The following is a 25,154-nucleotide window of genomic DNA, read 5'->3' as shown; positions in this document are numbered from 1 at the left end:
ACAACAAAATAAAGTAATCAATATAACGTTTACACATTACTCTCACAATTCGTACACTTTGACAGATTTGAACTTTAACACAATTATATGAATGTTATCAATCTCTATCAACTAATACTGAATGCATCTTTTTAACCTTAGATGTTTTAAGATCCTCACATACTATGAATTTACTAATACTTTTTAATGTATAACAGGCTATGAATATTTCCTTTAACCTGTCACACTCTCCCCGACAAAATAAATGTTGTCCCAACATTACCAACATTGTCTTCTTCAACAGTCCGTATGCACTGGACCTAGAAAATCCTCTTCTGTAAGGTAGTACTTGAGCAGAGGTCAAGGGTCACGGTTCAAATATAACTAACAAGTTATATTCACAGTCCATATCTGTTGACCAGCTATATAACATAAGCAGTATTTTCTCATACTATTGATCAACAGTCCATCAATTTTAATGATCTATATGCATAGTCTGCAAATTGTCTCTTTTGACAGTCTGTGAAATCAGACAGTAGTCCATGGTCAAACATGTTTGCTGAAACCCATACATGTAAGGTGGCTGAAAGTAACATTGCTGTAGTGATGGCAGCCATGGAACCAGTCCTGGTGCAGAGTAGACAGGGAACAACTGTGGCTGTGGCTGTATACTGTAGCAGGAAGGGATACCAAGCCGATCATAGGTGATCCGTCTTGGAGGGTGTCTCTCTCTTTGTGGCAGCTGGTAGGCTGGTTCCTCAGGTTCAGCAGCATCAGTATATGAAGGAAAGGCACTTGGTGGACGATCATCAGGCAAATTTTCAGCAGGCAAGTTAATCCCCTCAGCAGGCAGGTCTTTAACTGTTGTTGTCTTCTCAAGCCATTTTTCAACAAGAGGCTGTGCTGGTAGCGTTTCAGGGACTGGCACTGCAACTGTCTGTTTCACTGTTGGGGGTCTGTGTTCCCACTCTCTCGCTGGTTCAGCATTCCTCTCCTCAGGTACTGTAGGAGATGTGGGAACCTGTAGCGGCTCATGATGAAGGTCATATTCATCCCCACTCTCTTCATCAGAATCTAGAGGCTGTGATGCAGGCTGGTGTCTCCTCGTTTTCTGACTTTTGTCCACTTTGGTCATTTTTGGTTGTGTCTCAAAAGGTAAGTGGTCACAGGACATGAGCAGGTTTCTGTGCAGGACCCTGGACCGTCCCCTACCCTTTTCTGGTCTCAATTCATAAATCGGCAGGTCTGAACCCATTTGTCTCACCACTGTGTGAATTGTATCTTCCCAATAGTTACAGAGTTTTCCTGGTCCTCCTCTTGGTGTCAGGTTTTTAATCAGAACTCGCTCGCCAGGCTGTAGCACTGAACTCCTAACTTTAGTGTCATAGTACTTCTTACTTCTTTCAGCGGCTTTCTGAGCATTTTCATTTGCAATGGCATATGCTTCTTCCATCCCTCGTTTCCAGTTCTCCACGTATTCTCGCTGGTTACTGGAACCTGCCTCTGTGCACAATCCAAAGAGCATATCAACTGGAAGCCTGGGTGATCTCCCAAACAGAAGATAAAATGGTGAATAGCCAGTCACTTCGCAACGGGTGCAGTTATAGGCATAAACCAGTTTGTTCAGAGACTCCTTCCAATTAGCCTTTTGTGTCTCAGTTAGTGTCTTTAACATTTGCAACAATGTTCTGTTCATGCGTTCCGCTTGACCGTTTCCCATCGGGTGATAGGGTGTTGTCCTGGACCCAGCCATGCCACTGAGTTTCTTTAACTGATGGAACAACTGATTTTCAAATTCTCCCCCTTGGTCATGGTGGATGCGGGACGGGAACCCAAACTTCAGGGCAAAGTCATTGAAGATGAGATTTGCAGCAGTTTTACCTGACTTTGATGTGGTGGCGTAGGCTTGAGTGAAACGTGTAAAATGATCAACAATCACGAGGATGTACTCATATCCCCCTTTGCATTTGTCGAGATGAAGGAAGTCAATACATACCAGTTCAAATGGCTGTGTTGTCACAATGTTTGTCAGAGGAGCTCTTGTTGCATGGGCTGGCTTTTTCTGCTTGACACAGCTACATGTTTTAGTCACATGGTGCTCGATGTCAGATTGCATATATGGCCAGAAGAAGCGGTCACGTACTAGTGATACAGTGCGGTCAGTACCTTGGTGTCCCATGTTATTGTGCAACTCTTCCATCACTTTACCTTTGTACTGCTCTGGTAGAACTAACTGCTTGCGGGCTGTAGTGATTCTGTACAGAATGCCATCACTGTCTATTGTCAATTTGTCCCATTCTCTGAATAGGCATTTTGTCTTTGGACTGAATTTCTTTTGCTCTTTAACTGGCGTTTTGGAACCAGACAGTTTGAAATTGAGCACAGGACTGATGACCGGACCAGATTCTTGTGCTTCTCTTATCCCATCTTTTGGGATGGAGCTGGTTGTTGCAGTGGTTGTCTCACCTTCAGCTGATACTGACATAGATGCAGCTGAAAATGACCAAGGTACACCAGCCTCTTTCTGTACCTCAACTGCTTGTATCGTGGCGGCGATGGTGTCTGGTGGAAGCTCCTCAGAACATTCTCTCATCAGTGACTCTACATCCAGTGGCATCCTTGACAAAGCATCTGCATCACCGTTCTCTCTGCCTGGCCTGTACTTTATTGTAAAGTGGAAATCAGCCAGGTCTGCAACCCACCTGGAAGTGGTTGCGTTCAGTTTTGCAGTAGACAGAATGTAGCAGAGCGGGTTCCGGGTTGGAGCGAGCGGTCGCATCTACACTTCGGTCCGCAGGTAGTATAACCTTTCATTACATCTTCATTACATTTCACTATAGTACAACGGTTTGATTTGTCTAATCTTAGCAATTTCTTCTTAGCTAGCTACATAGCCGTCTTTGTATCAAAGATATTTGCGTAATTATCGTATTTCGTCGTCCTAACGTAGTCTACACTGCTATCTGCCCAGCAGCTAGCTAAGCAACTAGCTAACGTCTAAGACAATTGTGTAGTCTAGAGCGATTTTCTAGGTTAGCTAGCCAGCTATTGTCGTTCTTTTAACGTAACGTAACGCAATCAACACTGCTAGCTAGCCAGCTAGCCCCCGAATAGCAGCACTGTAGAAACTATTACAGTACAACGGTTTGATTTGTTTGATCGTAGCCAGCTAGCTACATAGCCGTCTTTGTATCTAAGACAATTGTGTAGTCTAGAGCGATTTTCTAGGTTAGCTAGCCAGCTATTGTCGTTCTTTTAACGTAACGTAACGCAATCAACACTGCTAGCTAGCCAGCTAGCCCCCGAATAGCAGCACTGTAGAAACTATTACAGTACAACGGTTTGATTTGTTTGATCGTAGCTAGCTAGCTACATAGCCATCTTTGTATCTAAGACAATTGTGTAGTCTAGAGCGATTTTCTAGGTTAGCTAGCCAGCTATTGTCGTTCTTTTAACGTAACGTAACGCAATCATCACTGCTAGCTAGCCAGCTAGCCCCCGAATAGCAGCACTGTAGAAACTATTACAGTACAACGGTTTGATTTGTTTGATCGTAGCTAGCTAGCTACATAGCCGTCTTTGTATCTAAGACAATTGTGTAGTCCACAGCGATTTTCTAGGTTAGCTAGCCAGCTATTGTCGTTCTTTTAACGTAACGTAACGCAATCAACACTGCTAGCTAGCTAGCTAGCCCCAAATAGCAGCACTGTAGAAACTATTACACTCGACGGAACGACTTGATTAGTGTAGTGTCAACATCGCAGCCACTGCCAGCTAGCCTACAAAGTCAACAACGCAGCCACTGCCAGCTAGCCTACTCCAGCAGTACTGTATCATTTCAATCATTTTAGTCAATAAGATTCTTGCTACGTAAGCTTAACTTTCTGAACATTCGAGACGTGTAGTCCACTTGTCATTCCAATCTCCTTTGCATTAGCGTAGCCTCTTCTGTAGCCTGTCAACTATGTGTCTATCTAACCCTGTTCTCTCCTCTCTGCACAGACCATACAAACGCTCCACACCGCGTGGCCGCGGCCACCCTAATCTGGTGGTCCCAGCGCGCACGACCCACGTGGAGTTCCAGGTCTCCGGTAGCCTCTGGAACTGCCGATCTGCGGCCAACTTTACTAGATGCTGTTCTTCCACTAACCTCATTGCAACTCCCCTCCAAGTCTCCGACCACTACCTTGTATCCTTTTCCCTCTCGCTCTCATCCAACACTTCCCACACTGCCCCTACTCGGATGGTATCGCGCCGTCCCAACCTTCGCTCTCTCTCCCCCGCTACTCTCTCCTCTTCCATCCTATCATCTCTTCCCTCTGCTCATACCTTCTCCAACCTATCTCCTGATTCTGCCTCCTCAACCCTCCTCTCTTCCCTTTCTGCATCCTTTGACTCTCTATGTCCCCTATCCTCCAGGCCGGCTCGGTCCTCCCCTCCCGCTCCGTGGCTCGACGACTCATTGCGAGCTCACAGAACAGAGCTCCGGGCAGCCGAGCGGAAATGGAGGAAAACTCGCCTCCCTGCGGACCTGGCATCCTTTCACTCCCTCCTCTCTACATTTTCCTCCTCTGTCTCTGCTGCTAAAGCCACTTTCTACCACTCTAAATTCCAAGCATCTGCCTCTAACCCTAGGAAGCTCTTTGCCACCTTCTCCTCCCTCCTGAATCCTCCTTCCCCTCCCCCCCATCCTCCCTCTCTGCAGATGACTTCGTCAACCATTTTGAAAAGAAGGTCGACGACATCCGATCCTCGTTTGCTAAGTCAAACGACACCGCTGGTTCTGCTCACACTGCCCTACCCTGTGCTCTGACCTCTTTCTCCCCTCTCTCTCCAGATGAAATCTCGTTTCTTCTGAAAAAACCTACACTCGATCCCTCCGATGTCAACAACTACAGACCAGTATCCCTTCTTTCTTTTCTCTCCAAAACTCTTGAACGTGCCGTCCTTGGCCAGCTCTCCCGCTATCTCTCTCAGAATGACCTTCTTGATCCAAATCAGTCGGGTTTCAAGACTAGTCATTCAACTGAGACTGCTCTTCTCTGTATCACGGAGGCGCTCCGCACTGCTAAAGCTAACTCTCTCTCCTCTGCTCTCATCCTTCTAGACCTATCGGCTGCCTTCGATACTGTGAACCATCAGATCCTCCTCTCCACCCTCTCCGAGTTGGGCATCTCCGGCGCGGCCCACGCTTGGATTGCGTCCTACCTGACAGGTCGCTCCTACCAGGTGGCGTGGCGAGAATCTGTCTCCTCACCACGCGCTCTCACCACTGGTGTCCCCCAGGGCTCTGTTCTAGGCCCTCTCCTATTCTCGCTATACACCAAGTCACTTGGCTCTGTCATAACCTCACATGGTCTCTCTTATCATTGCTATGCAGACGACACACAATTAATCTTCTCCTTTCCCCCTTCTGATGACCAGGTGGCGAATCGCATCTCTGCATGTCTGGCAGACATATCAGTGTGGATGACGGATCACCACCTCAAGCTGAACCTCGGCAAGACGGAGCTGCTCTTCCTCCCGGGGAAGGACTGCCCGTTCCATGATCTCGCCATCACGGTTGACAACTCCATTGTGTCCTCCTCCCAGAGCGCTAAGAACCTTGGCGTGATCCTGGACAACACCCTGTCGTTCTCAACCAACATCATGGCGGTGGCCCGTTCCTGTAGGTTCATGCTCTACAACATCCGCAAAGTACGACCCTGCCTCACACAGGAAGCAGCGCAGGTCCTAATCCAGGCACTTGTCATCTCCCGTCTGGATTAATGCAACTCGCTGTTGGCTGGGCTCCCTGCCTGTGCCATTAAACCCCTACAACTCATCCAGAATGCCGCAGCCCGTCTGGTGTTCAACCTTCCCAAGTTCTCTCACGTCACCCCGCTCCTCCGCTCTCTCCACTGGCTTCCAGTTGAAGCTCGCATCCGCTACAAGACCATGGTGCTTGCCTACGGAGCTGTGAGGGGATCGGCACCGCAGTACCTCCAGGCTCTGATCAGGCCCTACACCCAAACAAGGGCACTGTGTTCATCCACCTCTGGCCTGCTCGCCTCCCTACCACTGAGGAAGTACAGTTCCCGCTCAGCCCAGTCAAAACTGTTCGCTGCTCTGGCCCCCCAATGGTGGAACAAACTCCCTCACGACGCCAGGACAGCAGAGTCAATCACCACCTTCCGGAGACACCTGAAACCCCACCTCTTCAAGGAATACCTAGGATAGGATAAGTAATCCTTCTCACCCCCCCCCTTAAATGATTTAGATGCACTATTGTAAAGTGGCTGTTCCACTGGATGTCAGAAGGTGAATTCACCAATTTGTAAGTCGCTCTGGATAAGAGCGTCTGCTAAATGACTTAAATGTAAATGTAAATGTTATCGCTGTATACAGTGAAGGTCGGAGCATAGTACAAATAGTTATGGAACTTATCAGTGATTGCCCATTTTAGAGCTAGAAATTCTAGCTTGCTCGAGTGGTAGTGATAGTTCTTCTCAGCTGCTGTTAAGGTTCGAGAGCCATAAGCAATGACCCTAAGCTTCCCCTCTTGCTTTTGATAAAGAACTGCTCCCAAGCCTTGGTGTGACGCATCAGTGTGTACAACAAATGGCTGAGTGAAATCAGGGAAACCTAAAACTGGTGGGTGAAGCAAACACTCAATCAGCTGTTCAAGTGCATGTTGATGCTGGTCAGTCCACAGGATTGGCTTGTTTGAGGGCACCACATGACTTACTTTCTTTGTTTTTGTTTTCCGTGGGTGGTCAGGTAATTTCTCTGAATCTGCTTTCAGGAGGTCATACAGGCAGCTGGCACTCCTAGAAAAATCTTTGATGTACTGTCTGTATTAAGTGAGTAAACCAAGCATGGCCCACAGTCTCTGAGCTGGCCCACAGTCTCTGGTCTGATTTCTTTCAATGCTCTTACTGCTTCAAAATCGGCTGGGTCAACTCGGCTGCCCTCTGCAGACACTATTCTGCCCAAATAACAGACCTGGGGTTTAAAGAGATCACACTTACTTGGTTTGAGTTTAATGCCATACTCTCTGAGACGCTGCAAAACTTTTCGCACATCATTCACATGGCTGTTGAATGTTTTACTGAAAACTAGCGTGTCGTCCAGATAAGGAATGCAGATGTTATCCCGGAGCCCTTCCAAACACTCCTCCATACACCGCTGAAAAGCTGCAGGAGCGTTCATGAGGCCGAATGGCATACGTATCCACTCATAGAGTCCCCACGGTGTCACAAATGCTGTCAGTGGTCTGCTTTCTTCAGAGATGAACCCCTGGTGATACGCTTTCCCCTGATCTAAGAGGGAGAACCAGGAATTACCACCTAAACTGTCCATGATGTCTTGGACCCGAGGGATTGGCTGGCGGTCAGGATGTGTCTTTTTGTTCAGGTCTCTGTAATCTATACACAACAGGAGGGTCCCGTCCTTCTTACGAATGCACACGACAGGTGAAGAATATGAAGAGTTTGACTTCCTAACCCAGCCCTGGACTATGAGGTCATAAATGTAACCCTTCATCTCCTGATACAGTGGCCTGGGCACTGACATGTATGTGCGCTTTACTGGTTCAGAGTCCTTTAGAGAAATAGTCATTTTCAATCGTTCAATGCAGCCAATGTCATTGTCTGATCTGGAGAAGGAGTGACACTCTTCTCTAAGCATTTGCCTAACAACCTCTCTCTGCTCTTCGGTTAGGTGAGTTAAACCTACTGGTGGATCCCACTCTTCAGTAGCAGTACATGGGGTTTGAACGCTGGTGTGATTCACTGTGGCTGAGGTGACAGTTTTTTCAAAGACTTGGGCAGGTAACACAGTCATAATGGTTTGTACTGTACCGATTATTGTGCGTCCTAGCAGGTCAATGTCGTGGTCAGTGGGGTTAGAGACATCAAGCAGGATAACTGGAAAAACACCTTTCCTGACTCTGACTAGTGTGTCAAAGAACTCAAGGTCGTCTGGCCACTGCGGGTTCAGGTCTGGCTGGAAAAGCATTGTCATGTCATCTTTGAAAGGCTGGGAAGCTACACGGCACTCAAACTGAATGCTACTGTGTTTTGGTACAGCAACCTTCTCTTTCTTGGTTTTCACTGCGTATTCATCTGTCTGTTCTGTGCTAACAGCCTGTATAAAAGCTCTCACCTTGTTTCTTTTGAGGCTTGGGAAAGCTGTTCTTACTGTACTGTATCGTTTAGTCTTTTCGGTCATTGTCAGGATGTGCTCGATAACATTGAAACCTATGATGGGATGGGATAGGTGACAGCCTTTCATTACCAGCACCGGGATGATCAGTTCCTTTGTTTGGTCAGTTTCAGAGGCTAGCCGAAAAGTTGTTTCAATCCATCCCAGGTACGGCATTTCAGTCCCATTTGCTGCAGTCAACCTTAGATCATCAGGTGAGTCCAGGATTTCTGAAACATCTCTCAGCCTTGCGTTTGGGAGAGATTCCTCTTTCCATCGTTCATCAATGACCGATACCTGAGAGCCTGTATCCCATAGAGCTTGGAGGTGGTGGCGATTCAGGTAACACTCAATAAGGCACTGTCTGCCGACTAGCGAGGTGACCTTACGGGGGTGGCAACCTTGAGCTAGGGATGGTAAGGAGTGGGCATTTTCCTCTGTGCAGGAAAACCTTTCACTGGTAGAGTCAATTTTCAGGTGAGTGCATTTTTCCTTATGTTTAGTCCAATGTTGGTTTTGACATACTTTGGAACAGTACAGTGTCTCTTTACATGATGAAAATTGTTTCAGGTTCTCAAATGAATCTTCTCTGGCACAATTTGCACATTTCTGGGACTTTTTGGTAGCTACGGTTAACACTCGTCCCTCAGCGGTAACCCGTTTCCGTTTAAAGGGGCCTCCCTTGATGGTCTGGCTCCCCGGATTTTACACCCAGCTTGAAAATGTTCTCCACTCCCACATCGGAAGCAGTGTGTGCAGCGTGCATCTGTTCTGGCCTGCTGGCAGACAAAACACCTCCTTGGAGCTTGAGCAGAGTGGTTGGTATACCGGTTAGGTGCATATTGATGCTGCGCAGGGTCAGGTGCTTGGGACCGACTGTAGTTGCTGTAATGCTGCTACTGGGAAACAGGTGGCTGGGGGTCCCTATCTGGCCTCCTAACTGGGGGTGGGGCATAGGCACAAGGCTGTGACTGAAACATAGGCTGCTGTAATGTCTCCTTAATCTGAGCAATCTCTGCACTGAGACCTTTTAGAGAAGCTACACCTGTCTTAAGTTCAGCTAACTCTGTTAACAGTCCTGCAGGTATCTTAGCTTTGGCTTCCTTCACAGGACACTTTTCAGATGGCGTATCTTCTAACTGGACTACACTTACAGTTGTAGCAGGCTGTGGGGCATTAAACCGCTTTTTGTTTCGTCTTTCTATCTCATTAGCACAAGCAATGGTAACCTGTTGAAACTCCCCATCCCGGATCCGGGATCGTGACTAAAGCCTCAGGCTCATTAGCATAACGCAACGTTAACGATTTCTGAAAATCGCAAATAAAATGAAAATAATGCGTCTGCTCTCAAGCTTAGCCTTTTCTTAACAACACTGTCATCTCAGATTTTCAAAATATGCTTTTGAACCATAGAAATTGACTAATTTGTGTAAGAGTATGCTAAGCTAGCTTAGCATTTTGAGTAGCATTTAGCACGCAACATTTTCACAAAAACCAGATAACCAAATAAATAAAATCATTTACCTTTGAAGAGCTTCGGATGTTTTCAATGAGGAGACTCTCAGTTACATACCAAATGCTCAGTTTTTCCTGAAAGCGTCTGTGTGTAGAAGAAATCGTTCCGTTCTGTACATCGCATTTGGCTACCGAAACGAACCGAAAATTCAGTCACCTACAACGTCAAACTTTTTCCGAATTAACTCCATAATATCGACCGAAACATGGCAAACGTTGTTTGGAATCAATCCTCAAGGTGTTTTTTCACATATCTCTTCATTGATATATCGTTCGTGGAAGCTTGCATTCTTCTCTAAATTCCATGGAAAAATACTTGCAGCTGACTTTTGCGCACCAATTTCGGCGCAGGACACCGGGCGGACACCTGGTAAATGTGGTCTCTTATGGTCAATCTTCCAATGATATGGCTACAAATACGTCACAATGCTGCAGACACCTTGGGGAAACGACAGAAAGGGCAGACTTACTCCTCTCGCATTCACAGCCATATAAGGAGACAATGGAAAACAGAGCCTCAAAAATCCTGCTCATTTCCTGGATGCCGTCTCATCTTGGTTTTGCCTGAAGTTCACTTTCTAGGGCACGCACAGAAAATATCTTGGTAGTTCTGGACACGTCAGAGTGTTTTCTTTCGAAATCTATCAATTATATGCATAGTCGAGCATCTTTTTGTGACAAAATATCTTGTTTAAAACGGGAACGTTTTTCATCCAAAAATGAAATAGCGCCCCTAGAGTTTCAACAGGTTAAGCTTCTCTAGCAAAACCTCATCTGATGTTTTGCTCTCTAGTAGGAGAGGCTGCATGTCTATCCTGATACTGTCACTCTGGAGACCCGTAAGGACTGTGTGAAAACACATGCTCTGGACTAGAGCAGGGTCATACTTAAGCCCTGATTCTGACACCTGGGATGCAAACAGTACTTTCTGCCTCAAATCTAAAATGCGCATCAGGAAGCTTTGAGGGGTCTCCTTGCTATGCTGTTCTTCTGAAGCTAGCTGTTTGTAAAGCTCTGTTGCGCTCTTCTCTTGGAAGTGGGAACGCAGGATACATCTAAGTGTGGGAAGAGTTAGCTGGGGTTTACCTTCCAAGTAGCTGCGTAGCTGTGAGCCTGGAGAAATAGCACTGACTACTGCGTCTACTATTTCTACCTCAGGATAGCCTCTGTTAAATCCATTTTCAATCTGATGGGCAAGGCTGGAAAAAATCAGTTTTTCTTTCTGGCCCGGTTCACCTATCTGACCAGAAATTTTAAACTCTTTGCGCCAGTATGAGCTGGGCTGTGCATTGGGTGAGAGCGGCACGCTCCCCTGAAGATTGGCATGGAGTTGGGGCTGACGCAGAGAATCACTGGCTTTGGCTGCAGTAATCTGCTCAGTTCCCACCCCTTGTTGTGGGGTTACAGTTCTCAGTTCCTCTATTCTGTGATGTGTTCCGGCTGGTTCAATATCATGGTCAATTTGCCCTGTTTTGTTATCTCTGCCACTGATCATCTCTGTCATTTCGTCTTTAAGTAGCAACAATTCCGACATGCCGCCATCTTCTAACTCTGCGACTTCCTCTCTTCCAAGGAACATCATAATGCGAGTCATTAATGATATGCGGGATTTATCTTTAACATCTCTTCTCTGTTCGCCTGATATTTCAAGGAAATCACATATCTCTAGTAATTTGTCTTTAGTCAGGGTGTGCAATTCTCCTACTATCTCTTCCTGTAGTTCTTCCAAGGTGCTTGTCATGTTGACAGAACAGGAGGAACTTTTACTGTGCAGGAGTTGACTCTGAATTAGATGGTCCTTACTGTCTCTGATGGTCGATCAATGGCCTCAGTTGACACGTACTTAACCACTAACTTCCAACTTCCCTCGAACAGCAACACTTTCCTCACTGCAGCCTGCCTGAGTTGTTATGTGGAGATTTAACTGGCTCGGAATTCAGCGACCAGGGTGTGGAAACTGGACATCTGAGCAGCAATCTCAGCGGAGCCTGCAAAATGTTACGCCCCTGAAAACAGGGGAGAAATAATCACGAGAGTGATACGGTGTTGTATTCTCAATTCAACGTTTAGTGTAATGAGAAAAGACCACGATTTTCCCCAGGAATATGGGTGGAGACCAGAGCAATCGATCTCCGGCTCATAGATTAAGAGCATTTCGTAGATCACAGATTAACACTTTTAGGCACTACAAAATAAAGTAATCAATATAACGTTTACACATTACTCTCACAATTCGTACACTTTGACAGATTTGAACTTTAACACAATTATATGAATGTTATCAATCTCTATCAACTAATACTGAATGCATCTTTTTAACCTTAGATGTTTTAAGATCCTCACATACTATGAATTTACTAATACTTTTTAATATATAACAGGCTATGAATATTTCCTTTAACCTGTCACAATGGTGCCAGGTTTCCTCCAGACGTGACGCTTGGCATTCAGGCCAAAGAGTTCAATATTGCTTTCATCAGACCAGAGAATATTGTTTCTCATGGTCTGAGAGTCTTTAGGTGCCTTTTGGCAAACTCCAAGTGGGCTGTCATGTGCCTTTTACTGGGAGTGGCTTCCGTCTGACCACTACCATATAGGCCTGATTGGTGGGGTAATGCAGAGATGGTTGTCCTTCTGGAAGGTTCTCCCAACTCTGGAGCGCTGTCAGTGACCAATGCCCTTCTCCCCCGATTGCTCAGTTTGGCCGGGCGGCCATCTCAAGGAAGAGTCTTGGTGGTTCCAAACTTCTTCCATTTAAGAATGATGGAGGCCACTGTGTTATTGGGGACCTTCAATGCTGCAGACATTTTTTGGTTCCCTTCCCCAGAACTGTGCCTCTTCTTTTTTTTTCTACTCTTTTTTCTTATTTATTTTTTAGCTTTGCCATTATGGTGTATTGTGTGTAGCTTGCTGAGGAATATGTTTTATTTAATCAATTTTAGAATAAGGCTGTAACTTAATTTAATGTGGGAAAAGTCAAGGGGTCTCAATACTCTCCGAAGGCACTGTATACATATTCTACATTGTAATACACTACCCCTACATGCCATTGTGTGCTGGAGCAATGGGTTTATTTTTCCACTGTCATGTAGGCCTACACATTCATACCCTATGCATAACTACTTTTCCCTGATGGAGGGAAACGAGGGAAAACATACAACTTCAGTTGAAGACTTAAAATCATGCAACTTCAGTTGAAGACTTAAAATCATGCCTGACAAGACCAATGAAATCATAAGCGTATCCTATTATAGTGTGGATACAGGAGTAGCCTATTCTATAATAATGGTGCTGTATGTGGTGCTAGTATTATTTATCTAATTGATAAATGAAAGTGTAAATGTGGATGGTACACTGCTTACAGTACTGATTACAGTATTGTATAAGCAGTGGTGTAAAGTACTTAGGTAAAAAATACTTTAAAGTACTACTTAAGTATTTTTGGGGGGGTATCTGTACTCTAATATTTATATATTTTTTAAACTTTTACTTTTACTCCACTACATTCCTAAAGAAAATAATGTAGTTATTACTCCATACACTTTCCCTGACACTCAAAATTACTCCTTATTTGAATGCTTATCAAGACAGGAAATGGTCCAATTCACACACTAATCAAGAGAACATCCCTGGTCATCCCTACTGATGATCTGGTGGACACACTAAACACACATGCTTTGTTTGTAAATTATGTCTTGAGGATTGGAGTGTGCCCCTATCTATCAGTAAAGAAAAAAAGAAAATGGTGCCTTCTGGTTAGCTTAATATAAGGAATTTGAAATGATTTATAGTTTTACATTTGATGCTTATTTGAGGAATTACATTTACATTTGATGCTTTTGATAAAATCAAATACTTTTAGACTTATTCAAATATTATTTTACTGGGTGACTTTCACTTTTACATGTCATTTTCTATTAGTTATCTTTACTTTTACTCAAGTATGACAATTGGGTACTTTTTCCTCCACTGTGTATAAGGTACATACAGGAGTAGCCTATAGTCTTCAATATTAACTTAATTGAATGTGCTGTAGTATAATTGATTTAATGAATGAATTTGATTGTATATGGGCATGGGTAGGTTTTTAGCTGTTAAACTATGGCAATGTCGAACTAATTTCTAAATCGATCTTTCTTTTAGTCAAAAAGATGTGGGTGAGCCAGGGCAACCAATCATCCACCACCCCCACTGCTCTCCCTCCACAAGCAAACACATCCTCTCCTCCTGTTCAACTACATACATACCCCTGTACAGGACTGTACATGTGCTCATCTCAGTGCAACATGATCCATCCAAGCCCTCCGCTGAACACCTAAAATGTAAGAAATGTAAGCAAAATACTATGTGTGTGTGTGTGGATGGATGGAGCTTGAAGAAAAGACGTGTGATGTGCCCCTCTGTCAATGTTGAAATGCCATAAATGGAAGATGGCAAAGGAGATAGTAATGTGTGAGAGAGCATATGAAAATAAAGACCCCATGGGATCTAAAATGAATGTGGGGTGCCCTCTTGTCTCTTTTTTTTTTTTTTTTTTTTTTTTTTTTTTTTTTTTTTTTTTGAGGATGCTCCAGTAACCCTGGAACACTGCTATTTAGATCTGATCAGAGGTTGATGAAAACCTTCAAAGGTGATGGTGCTATGTTGCGTGTTATCTTGAATACCAGGCAGGTGTTTGAGTACAGAATGAAATGGTGTAAACTGAAAAGGTTGAACTTGAGTACACTCTTTGAAAAAGGGGTTTCAACAGGGTTCTTTGGCTGTCACCAAATGATAACCATTTTTGGTTCCAGGTAGAAGTCTTTTTTGGTTCCAATAAGAACCCAGTTCTACCTAGGCACAGAAGCGGTTCTACCTGGAACCAAAAAGGGTTATCCTAAAGGGACAGCGGAAGAATCATTTTAGGTTTTAGAAAACACTTTTTTTCTGAGTGTAGGCCTATAATGCAGTGGTGGTTCCATGGCTGTCTGGGGAAAAAATGTGTGTTGGTGGTGGTGAGTGAAGATCATCAGAAATACTATGAAACATCCCCCCTTTTCGCACACATTTGCAAGCAGGCAAAGTAGCCTTCTATGTGTGCGGAAGCATGTGTGATCACAAAACATTAACAAGACCGACAAAAAAAAACAATGAAGAAAATGTTATGAAATAACACAAAACTTGTTGATCAGTTTGAATTGCATTAACATAAATTACAGTAAATCAACATTGTAGAGTATAAAATGTGAATTAATGGTCAACATTTACCGGTGGTGATATAACGGGGAATTGATCAACATTAATAAAGGGTAGCCTAAACAATTCACACAATGACACAATAAATGTGCACGATTTGTCGGGAGACAGAAAATGCCTTTTAGTGTCTTCGCCACACACACATTCCCTCCTTTCTAGACATTTTTTAATTAATATACTCACATAGCATGATCTTTACAAGGAATAGGCCTAAACCTAACCTTAAAAAATGTGGTGAGTTATAAAGCCCCCATCGACTGATTGCGGGTCACCATTATGTAGTTTGATGGAAATAATGCAACCATTATGTAGAAGTTATGTTCAATATAATAAAACTAAAGTTCTCCATCTGACTCCATAATTATGTGAATAAATGCTTGATCAGATCAGAGATGTCAAGGTGAGTACCCAAGAATATGTTATGTGTATAGTGTAAATAACTACCAATAGAGCTAAATTATAAGCGGTTAGTCAAATAATTACGCTTTAAAATGAGGAATGCAGCTATTCTATTCAACTAATAGGATGAATTAGTCATGGAAGAATTAAACCAAACAATTACATGACGCATTATAGAATCCAGGCTATAATCCAGGCTGAATCACATCCGGCCATGATTGGGAGTCCCATAGGGCACCGCACAATTGGCCCAGCGTCGTCAGGGTTTGGCCGGGGTAGGCCGTCAAAGTAAATGAGAATGTGTTCTTAACTGATTTGCCTAGTTAGGCAAAATGTAGTAATATTAATACGTTTAGAATGTTTTCCTATTAATTTGCATAGGCTAACCATTGTGATTATTATGATTTACTATCTTCTGCTTTTATGAATAAACAGGCATCGGTTTAAAAAAAAATATATATATATATACACACTGCTCAAAAAAATAAAGGGAACACTAAAATAACACATCCTAGATCTGAATGAATGAAATATTCTTATGAAATACTTTTTTCTTTACATAGTTGAATGTGCTGACAACAGAATCACACAAAAATTATCAATGGAAATCAAATTTATCAACCCATGGAGGTCTGGATTTGGAGTCACACTCAAAATTAAAGTGGAAAACCACACTACAGGCTGATCCAACTTAGATGTAATGTCCTTAAAACAAGTCAAAATGAGGCTCAGTAGTGTGTGTGGCCTCCACGTGCCTGTATGACCTCCCTACAACGCCTGGGCATGCGTCTGATGAGGTGGCGGATGGTCTCCTGAGGGATCTCCTCCCAGACCTGGACTAAAGCATCCGCCAACTCCTGGACAGTCTGTGGTGCAACGGATGGAGTGAGACATGATGTCCCAGATGTGCTCAATTGGATTCAGGTCTGGGGAACGGGCGGGCCAGTCCATAGCATCAATGCCTTCCTCTTGCAGGAACTGCTGACACACTTCAGCCACAGGAGGTCTAGCATTGTCTTGCATTAGGAGGAACCCAGGGCCAGCACCAGCATATGGTCTCACAAGGGGTCTGAGGATCTCATCTCGGTACCTAATGGCAGTCAGGCTACCTCTGGCGAGCACATGGAGGGCTGTGCGGCCCCCCAAAGAAATGCCACCCCACACCATGACTGACCCACCGCCAAACCGGTCATGCTGGAGGATGTTGCAGGCATCAAAACGTTCTCCACTGCGTCTCCAGACTGTCACGTCTGTCACATGTGCTCAGTGTGAACCTGCTTTCATCTGTGAAGAGCATAGGGCGCCAGTGGCGAATTTGCCAATATTGGTGTTCTCTGGCAAATGCCAAACGTCCTGCACGGTGTTGGGCTGTAAGCACAACCCCCACCTGTGGACGTCGGGCCCTCATACCACCCTCATGGGGTCTGTTAGAGCAGACACATGCACATTTGTGGCCTGCTGGAGGTCATTTTGCAGGGCTCTGGCAGTGCTCCTCCTGCTCCTCCTTGCACAAAGGCGGAGGTAGCGGTCTTGCTGCTGGGTTGTTGCCCTCCTACGGCCTCCTCCACATCTCCTGATGTACTGTCCTGTCTCCTGGTAGCGCCTCCATGCTCTGGACACTACGCTGGCAGACACAGCAAACCTTCTTGCCACAGCTCGCATTGATGTACCATCCTGGATGAGCTGCACTACCTGAGCCACTTGCGTGGGTTGTAGACTCCGTCTCATGCTACCACTAGAGTGAAAGCACCGCCAGCATTCAAAAGTGACCAAAACATCAGCCAGGAAGCATAGGAACTGAGAAGTGGTCTGTGGTCCCCACCTGCAGAACCACTCCTTTATTGGGGGTGTCTTGCTAATTGCCTATAATTTCCACCTGTTGTCTATTCCATTTGCACAACAGCATGTGACATTTATTGTCAATCAGTGTTGCTTCCTAAGTGGACAGTTTAATTTCACAGAAGTGTGATTGACTTAGAGTTACATTGTGTTGTTTAAGTGTTCCCTTTATTTTTTTGACCAGTGTATATGTTTTGATGATCCACATGGGAATTTTATTTTTAATTTGTTTTCCCTAAATAACTGCTGTAGTGGAAGAATGAGAGACTGATAGATATACTCGCGACTGATGACTGGCTGGCGTGCGAGGCCCAGCATGATGACTCAATCGTGATTTATGACATTGTCCGGATGACATGCCATCTGTGGGCTATTGCAACGTTCAAACATACCTTATCTGTGGTAATCTCTGAGAAGATACATTCCCATCGAAGTCCTGGATTCACTGACGCCAGGAAAGGTGTGAAGACAGATGAAAACGTGAATCAATTAAATTAATTTTACTGTGTGATTTAAATTGTCATGTTTGGATTGTTCAAGAGTTCATTAAGACTTATGTATTTTGTAATATGTTATTGTACTGCAAGTGCTATGGATTTATTGTTACAGGACAGCGGATAGTTCAGAGTTGATTAGATTAGAATCTGCCTGTGTTTCCCAGTCTTTTGTTTTAACTACCTCTAAATGCAAAGAAATGTTAATTCAGGTTTGGCATGAGTTTCTGCTTGAATTTGGTTAAAATGGAAGTGACTTTGAGAACTAGCTACCAAGCTCCTGTGTGTATCAGACACACATTTTTTCCTCTTAGAGATTATTCTGAATTGAAGACATGTGTAACCACACTGTTTTAGCCTATTGGTGACAGTCATATACTCTGTGTTATTATTTTTTATTTAATTAACCTTTATTTAAATTAGGAACACATATGGCGTGGGGAGAAGTCAAAGGATCCTAGTCAGGCTGTTTGTCAAATCCAGATTAAATATAGACCTAAGTGTGTATCAAATCTGTAGGCAATAGTGGGCTAAATCAATGAAAAATGTAGTTGAAATGTTCAGGCATTGTCATGATCTGTTATCAAAATATGTTGGGATGTTTTCGGTTCGGTGTAGGCTAAGGTTATGCTTAAGAACGCAACTGCACTGAGAAAAATACCCTGATTCAATGCGATTCTCCTGAATAAAAAATAAAAAATAAATAATGTTTATCTGTTTAGAGGGGGGGCGATTTTGAGGTTTATAAAGTCAGAAAGACTGTTTTTCATGAACGCGCTGAAGTCGGAGATTGCTGAGTTCCCAGGTGTTTTGAACGCACCACTAGAGACCTAGGCGACCTCTTATTTCTGAATAGGGCTCCCTCCAACAAAGAAGCCTTTGTGTCCATATTGATTTGACAAATAGGCATATCTACACAGTGGAGAGGTCTTTCATAATAAATTTACACGCAAACTGACACGTGGCACAGACGTCACGTGTACACAACGTGAACACTACGTCTACATGACGTGTACTGTCACGTGACATGAATGTGACGTGTTGGCAGTTTGAGGCCTTAAAAAAACACTTGTCTGCATTGACAGTCCATGTTAATTCATGGAAGAAGTTAAGGAACATGGCGAGAGATATCACTAGCTTCAAAAGGCTGAATTCTGGCCTGAATCACTCCCCAAATGTGTGTGTGTTGAGTCAGCGCTGCAGCAGACATCTGAGTCACGTGAGTGAGAGGAGACGGAGCAGTACGAGCGCAAGTCATGATAACTTTTTACCAGTTGTAGGTAGGCTATTTAGATTGGCATTATGAAGACAGCTATTTCCAACCTTTTTCCATCGAACGTATTAACGCGCTGGAACTGATGCACATCAAGAAATAAGGCGACAATGCACAGAAATACGACTTTATTAGATACATTTGCTCGGAGGTGGTTTAAACTGCATTCTAATGTCGACTTTGCTTATGGAAAACCATATCCAGCGAAGGGTTTTACGCACGCTCAGTTCTTAGGTCTCGAGCACTGCGCAGGTGGACATTTTAAATGGAATTTTTGGAACTCCCTTGCGTGCTTCTGATATGGTGAAAAGTCCACAATGAAGCGGACATTGAATATGGAGAGTGTATTGATTTCTACGCATATGTAGAATACTGTAGCCCTCCATTTCATACAATAAAAAATATTATGACATTATGATACCACTGGAGTCATTGCAAATCAATTTGTGCCACTTGTGTAGCCTCCCTTTTTTTCTATTGACTATGTTTGTTTATTCCATGTGTAACTCTGTGTTGTTTGTGTCGCACTGCTTTGCTTTATCTTGGCCAGGTAGCAGTTGTAAATGAGAACTTGTTCTCAACTGGCCTACCTGGTTAAATAAAGGTGAAATGAAAAATACATTTAAAAAAACCTGGAGCTGTCAGGCAGATTTAATAAATAGCCTATAACTTCAGTTTATTGTTGTTGTAGCCTTGAGTTATTATGCAATTATTAATGGCCATATTTAGTTAATGAAATTGGAAGTTATCAATTGTGAACATGGTCACAGTTATATCTCAATTGCCGATCAGCTGTTGTTAGAATGCTTTAGATTGAAGGTAACGGTCAATCAGATTAGGCTATGGGTAAAATAAAAATGGCTGTTGTTGACAAGCATAGGCCTATTCAGTTCATATTCATATTATTAATATATGATTGAGTGATTGAAATTACGACCCCATCCTCAGTAGCCTATTCCAGCAGGGTATTGGGCAGCAGAAGCGCTTACCTCGAAATCACCTCTCTGTTCATGTTAAATAAGCAAGCTGCTAAATCATTAATTTGACTTCTTACCTAGGCTATCAAGATCTATAGGCTACCTGCATCTCGCTAACCAAACCATGACAAAGTTGAATTACAATCCTAAACCCAGATTCTAGTCTGTAAGCCTAGCCCAGGTATTCCAAAACTGGGGTACACCAAATAAAAATGTTATTCACATTTTTTTTAATGTATGTTTTCACAGTTTCAAACAGTACATTTATATTTTCCAATGGCGCTATACATTTGGGTGAGTATTTTTGTCTCGCCTGAGTAGCCTCGTTTCACTGCCAAAAATAAAATTAAACCATTTAATGTTCAAGCGAAATAACAACACAATGTTAAATACAGGTAGCCTAGTCAAATAATTCACATGAACCGTTACTCTCTCGTGGGAAACCTTCACTCTTGAGCAGACATTTAGAAACAAAACATGACAATTTGAAAAATAAGCCACCAGAGTTTGAGCGAGAATAAAGACGACTCTCGAGTAGTATAAAAGCAACAGATACCATTAATTAGAAGGGGCTAAAAGGCTATCTTATATGGTGAGCTACCGAGTGGCCAGGACAGGCAAGCCCTATACTATTGTGGAGGACTTAATTATTCCTACTGCAGCAGATCTGGCTGGGACAATGCTGGGGGAAAAGGCCCCAAAAAACTATACAGACAGTGCCTTCATTAACACTGTTTCACGAGGCATCAGTGACATGACAGGAGATGTTTTGAAACAATTACTGCTTCGCATACAAGCCAGTGAATTATATGCGTTACAGCTGGATGAGTCAACGGATGAGGTGGGTCTGGCACAGCTACTGGTATATGTCCGTTACGTTTATGGGGGGTCAATTACCACTGGAAACCAGGACAACATGAAAGGATATTTTTAAAGTACTGGGTGGCTTTGTGGCATCAAGATGTTGGTATCTACTGATAGTGCAAAAGCCATGACAGGGAGACATGGTGGGGTGGTAATACACGTGCAAGCAGTTGTTACCAACACCACTTGGGTGAACTGCAGCATCTACCGAGAAGCTCTTGCTTCCAAGGGAATAACTGACAGCTTGAAAGACGTTTTGGACACTACAGTGAAAATGGCAGATTACACTACAGTGAAAACGACAGATTTGTACCATGTCAGCTCAGGGGTTTGAACTTGCAACCTTCCAGCTACTAGTCCAACGCTCTAACCACTAGGCTACCCTGCCTCCCCTCTTCTTTGTATGCCATTTTAATATGAGAATTAACCAATGATATTAGGCCACACTTGGCCATGATTACAGACTCCTGTGTGTCTTTTGACACTATATAAACGAGTCACCCTGCAGCGTTTGTGATTATACCCTGATGAAGACAGCTTGGCTGTCGAAACGTTGGTAATAACATTTTTGCATCTGAGCTCCTAGAGTGTGCCGCTCTCCTTTATTTTCAAGTAGCTAACATTGCCCATGAAAGGAAGTTAGGCTAGCGAGCAAGCATTTTAGCCAGGTAGCCTAGGACAGCAAAAAATAAAAGTGTGTACTGTATAACAGTCATAGACCGATGACATTGGCATTTCTCTAGATGTACTGTAGGGTGAGTCAACATGTTTTTTCTTTTTGCACAAATGCATGCATGCATGCACACACACACACACATACATAAATCAGAACCATGGACAGCTACATCCTATTTAGCTTACATTGGACTTAATTGTTTTTGGTATATTTTAGTTGTCATTGTATTAGACTAAACATAGGTGATTTGATTATGTTGAAATGATGATGTTGAAATGGTGCTGGAATTGCAGCTCCTGTTTTCTTTGTGAATTCCGTTAACTCTCCGTGGTTCTAAATCAATAGCTGTTTAGTAGTCTGAAAATGTCTGAAACATTAACTTGCTTGACCATGCTGTAGGTCATGTAACTGTTTGTTACCTGCAATATGCTTTATGGATGTCACTGAACAGAGGTTGCTCTCCGGTTTTGTGATGAAACAAATGTGTGGTTGAATTTATCCTGCCTCTGTGTCTCCTTATTGTCTCGACCTTAGGCCTATATAGCACGGTCAGAAGGCATATGAGCTAACAGGTTATAGATCAAATAACGCAATTATCACAACACATACAGTGCCTCCGGAAAGTAATCAGACCACTTCCCACATTTTGTTACGTTACAGCCTTATTCTAAAATGTATTAAGTATTTTTTTCCTCATCAATCCACACACAATTCCCCATAATGACAAAGCGAAAACAGGTTTCTAGACATTTTTGTAAAAGTATATTTAAAAAAAACTGAAATACCTTATTTAAGTATTCAGACCCTTTGCTATGAGACTCAAAATTGAGCTCAGGTGCATCCTGTTTCCATTGATCCTCTTTGAGATGTTTCTACAACTTGATTCGAGTCCACCTGTCGTAAATTCAATTGATTGGACATGATTTGGAAAGGCACACACCTGTCTATATAAGGTCCCACAGTTGACAGTGCACGTGAGAGCAAAAACCAAGCCACGAGGTTGAAGAAATTGCCAGTAGAGCTCCGAGACAGGATTGTGTCGAGGCACAGATCTGGGGAAGGGAAGTTTGGAACCAGCAAGACTCTTCCTAGAGCTGGCCGCCCAGACAAACTGAGCAATCGGGGGAGAAGGGTCTTGGTCAGGGAGGTGACCAAAAACCCAATGGTCAATCTGACAGAGCTCCAAAGTTCCTATGTGGAGATGGGAGAACCTTCCAGAAGGACAACCATCTCTGCAGCACTCCACCAATCAGGCCTATATGGTAGAGCGGCCAGACGGAAGCCACTCCTCAGAAAAAGGCACATGAAATCCCACTCTGGTCTGATAAAACCAAGATTGAACTCTGGCCTGAATGCCAAGCGTCACGTCTGGAGCAAACCTCTCACCATCCCTACGGTGAAGCATGGTGGATAGCAGCATCATGCTCTGGGGATGTTTTTCAGCGGCAGGGACTGGGAGACTTGTCAGGATTGAGGGAAAGATAAATGGAGCAGAGTACAGAGAGATCCTTGATGACAACCAGCTCCAGAGCACTCAAGATCTCAGACTGGGGCAGAGGTTCACCTTCCAACTGCACAACGACCCTAAGCATACAGCCAAGACATTGCAGGAGTGGCTTCAAGTCTCTGAATGTCCTTGAGTGACCCAGCCTGAGCCCGGACTTGAACCCATTGAACATCTCTGGCGAGAACTGAAAATAGCTGTGCAGCGACGCTCCCCATACAACCTGACAGAGCTTGAGAAGAATGGGAGAAACTCCCCAAATACAGGTGTGCAAATCTTGTAGCGTCATACCCAAGAAGACTCGAGGCTGTAATCACTGCCAAACGTGCTTCAACAAAGTACTGAGTAAAGGGTCTGAATACTTATGTAAATGTGATATATCTGTTTTTTTCTTTATAGATTTGCAGAAATGTCTCTAAAACATTTTTTGCTTTGTCATTATGGGCTATTGTGTGTGGATTGATGAGAGAAAACAGCAATTTAATCCATTTTAGAATGAGGCTGTAAATTAACAAAATGTGGAAAAAGTAAAGGGGTCTGAATACTTTCCGAATGCACTGTAGATTGTAATATGGCTTTTTTTCTGGCTTTCCCATTGATTTTACCCACACACAGTTACTGACTGTGTTAGCTGTGTAGTTGTTTATCTCTTCTGAGCAGTGGCCTGGCAAGAGAGCAAATGTTCTAACCATGGCTAAATCACACATTATTAGCTCATTGTTATGGATGTATCCCCAAAAGAATCACTTGAAAACAGTTTAAACAAACACAGATGCAGCTAATTTGCTGTTATTCTGGCTACACTGTTTCAAGTGACTGTGTTAGCCAAAATTGCCTGGCTAGCTAGCAAGCAAGGGATACGAACATTGCCATCATGGCAATGGAACACTTTGAATGAACGACTGGGTACATAGATTTAGGGTGCGTTCATAAATTAACTCTGGCTATCTATTCCAATTTCAGAGCACTCTCGTCTGAGTGTGCCAGATTGCAGAATAAAAGCACATTTATGCTTGAATCGAAAATGTGGTCGGAGGCTCCGTATGGAGGGTGTGACACAATTGTGGAGCCTCTGGAGGCATGCAGAGGGCAAATTGATCTCAGTACCGCATCACCGTGCCCTCCAAAATGTTTTAATAATGCAGAGGGCTCCAGTATATCGCCGCATTGACATGATTGGTTGATGGTAGGTGGCGGTGGGAGGTCCTGTATGAACACAAACTCAGTTCCTTGACAACTTCCTTCACAACAGCTCTGCTGTTTAAATCCCAAAAGAATGTTTGCTCTGACTTCTGCATAGGCAGCACATGCGGTAAATACTGTATGGCCACTGCAGTTTTTGGATTGACCATGTAGGGCCTTTAATTGATGAATTTACAAACATATGACCGGTGTCAGTTAACAATGGCAAAAAAAAACATAATTCAATTGTTGCCAGTAGCATAGTTACAGTCACAAATGCTCTAGATAGCTTGAAAACAGCCTGACTAGCTCTAGGGTGAGTAAAGTGGTCAGAGTGAGGTGTTCCCTCATTTGTGTCTGGAAGTATCTAGCAAGCTAGCCGACGTTAGCTTGGGTGCTTGACTGCTTTTGATGTCAGAACGCTCGGGTCAACCCTACTCGGCCAGAGTGTCCACATCCAGTGTGCGCTCTGAATGTAAGAAGGGACAATCTGACAACTCTCAGAATTTACGAATGCCCAGAGCGCACCCTGAGCACTCTCTGGCACTCCAGAGGGAATTTACGAACGCACCGTTAGAAAAAAAATATTTAACGACTGGGTCGCATCTCTGGTATCGTTGGGACTATATCTTTCTACTTCTCTATAGGGTAATACATGTGAATTGTCTTAAACAGCCGTAATTCAGTTAACCTGCAGTACGGAAGCAATACTGTAGTTGCAGACAAAAGCGCGCTTTCAGACCCGAACCTTGGCCCTTTGGCAGCAATAGATCGACGGGAGGGAGACACCGGCTTACGACGTCAAATGCAACTAAGTAGACAGACAGAGAGCCAGCCAATGCGGGAGCGAGCGGCAGCAATAACCTCCCATTTCCTGTGTTGGATCATAGGGAATCTATCCTGATAACCACCAACCGCTTGAATAATCCCAGAGGTTGTCATTATTATATAAAATCCTAAATTGTGTGTATTCAATGTGGTAAACAGGGTTTGTACACAAATAACACCTAAAAAACTACTGGGTAAAGCATCA

The 25,154-nt window shown here is 43.6% G+C and overlaps 1 protein-coding gene across 1 annotated transcript in view; it reads left to right on the top strand.

Annotated features, from left to right (window-relative positions):
• The window catches only part of LOC135552415 (regulation of nuclear pre-mRNA domain-containing protein 2-like), a 98,436-nt gene extending 84,271 nt beyond the window's left edge, over positions 1 to 14,165 (top strand). Inside the window, exon 13 of the transcript XR_010457430.1 lies at positions 13,822 to 14,165. The gene's annotated coding sequence lies outside the window, so the exon portion shown is untranslated. The remainder of the gene's footprint in view (positions 1 to 13,821) is intronic.
• The last annotated feature ends 10,989 nt before the right edge of the window (positions 14,166 to 25,154 follow it).

Source organism: Oncorhynchus masou, chromosome 13 (genome assembly GCF_036934945.1).
Source record: "Oncorhynchus masou masou isolate Uvic2021 chromosome 13, UVic_Omas_1.1, whole genome shotgun sequence".
Taxonomy (NCBI): domain Eukaryota; kingdom Metazoa; phylum Chordata; class Actinopteri; order Salmoniformes; family Salmonidae; genus Oncorhynchus; species Oncorhynchus masou.
This window is presented reverse-complemented; position numbering and strand designations above follow the sequence as displayed.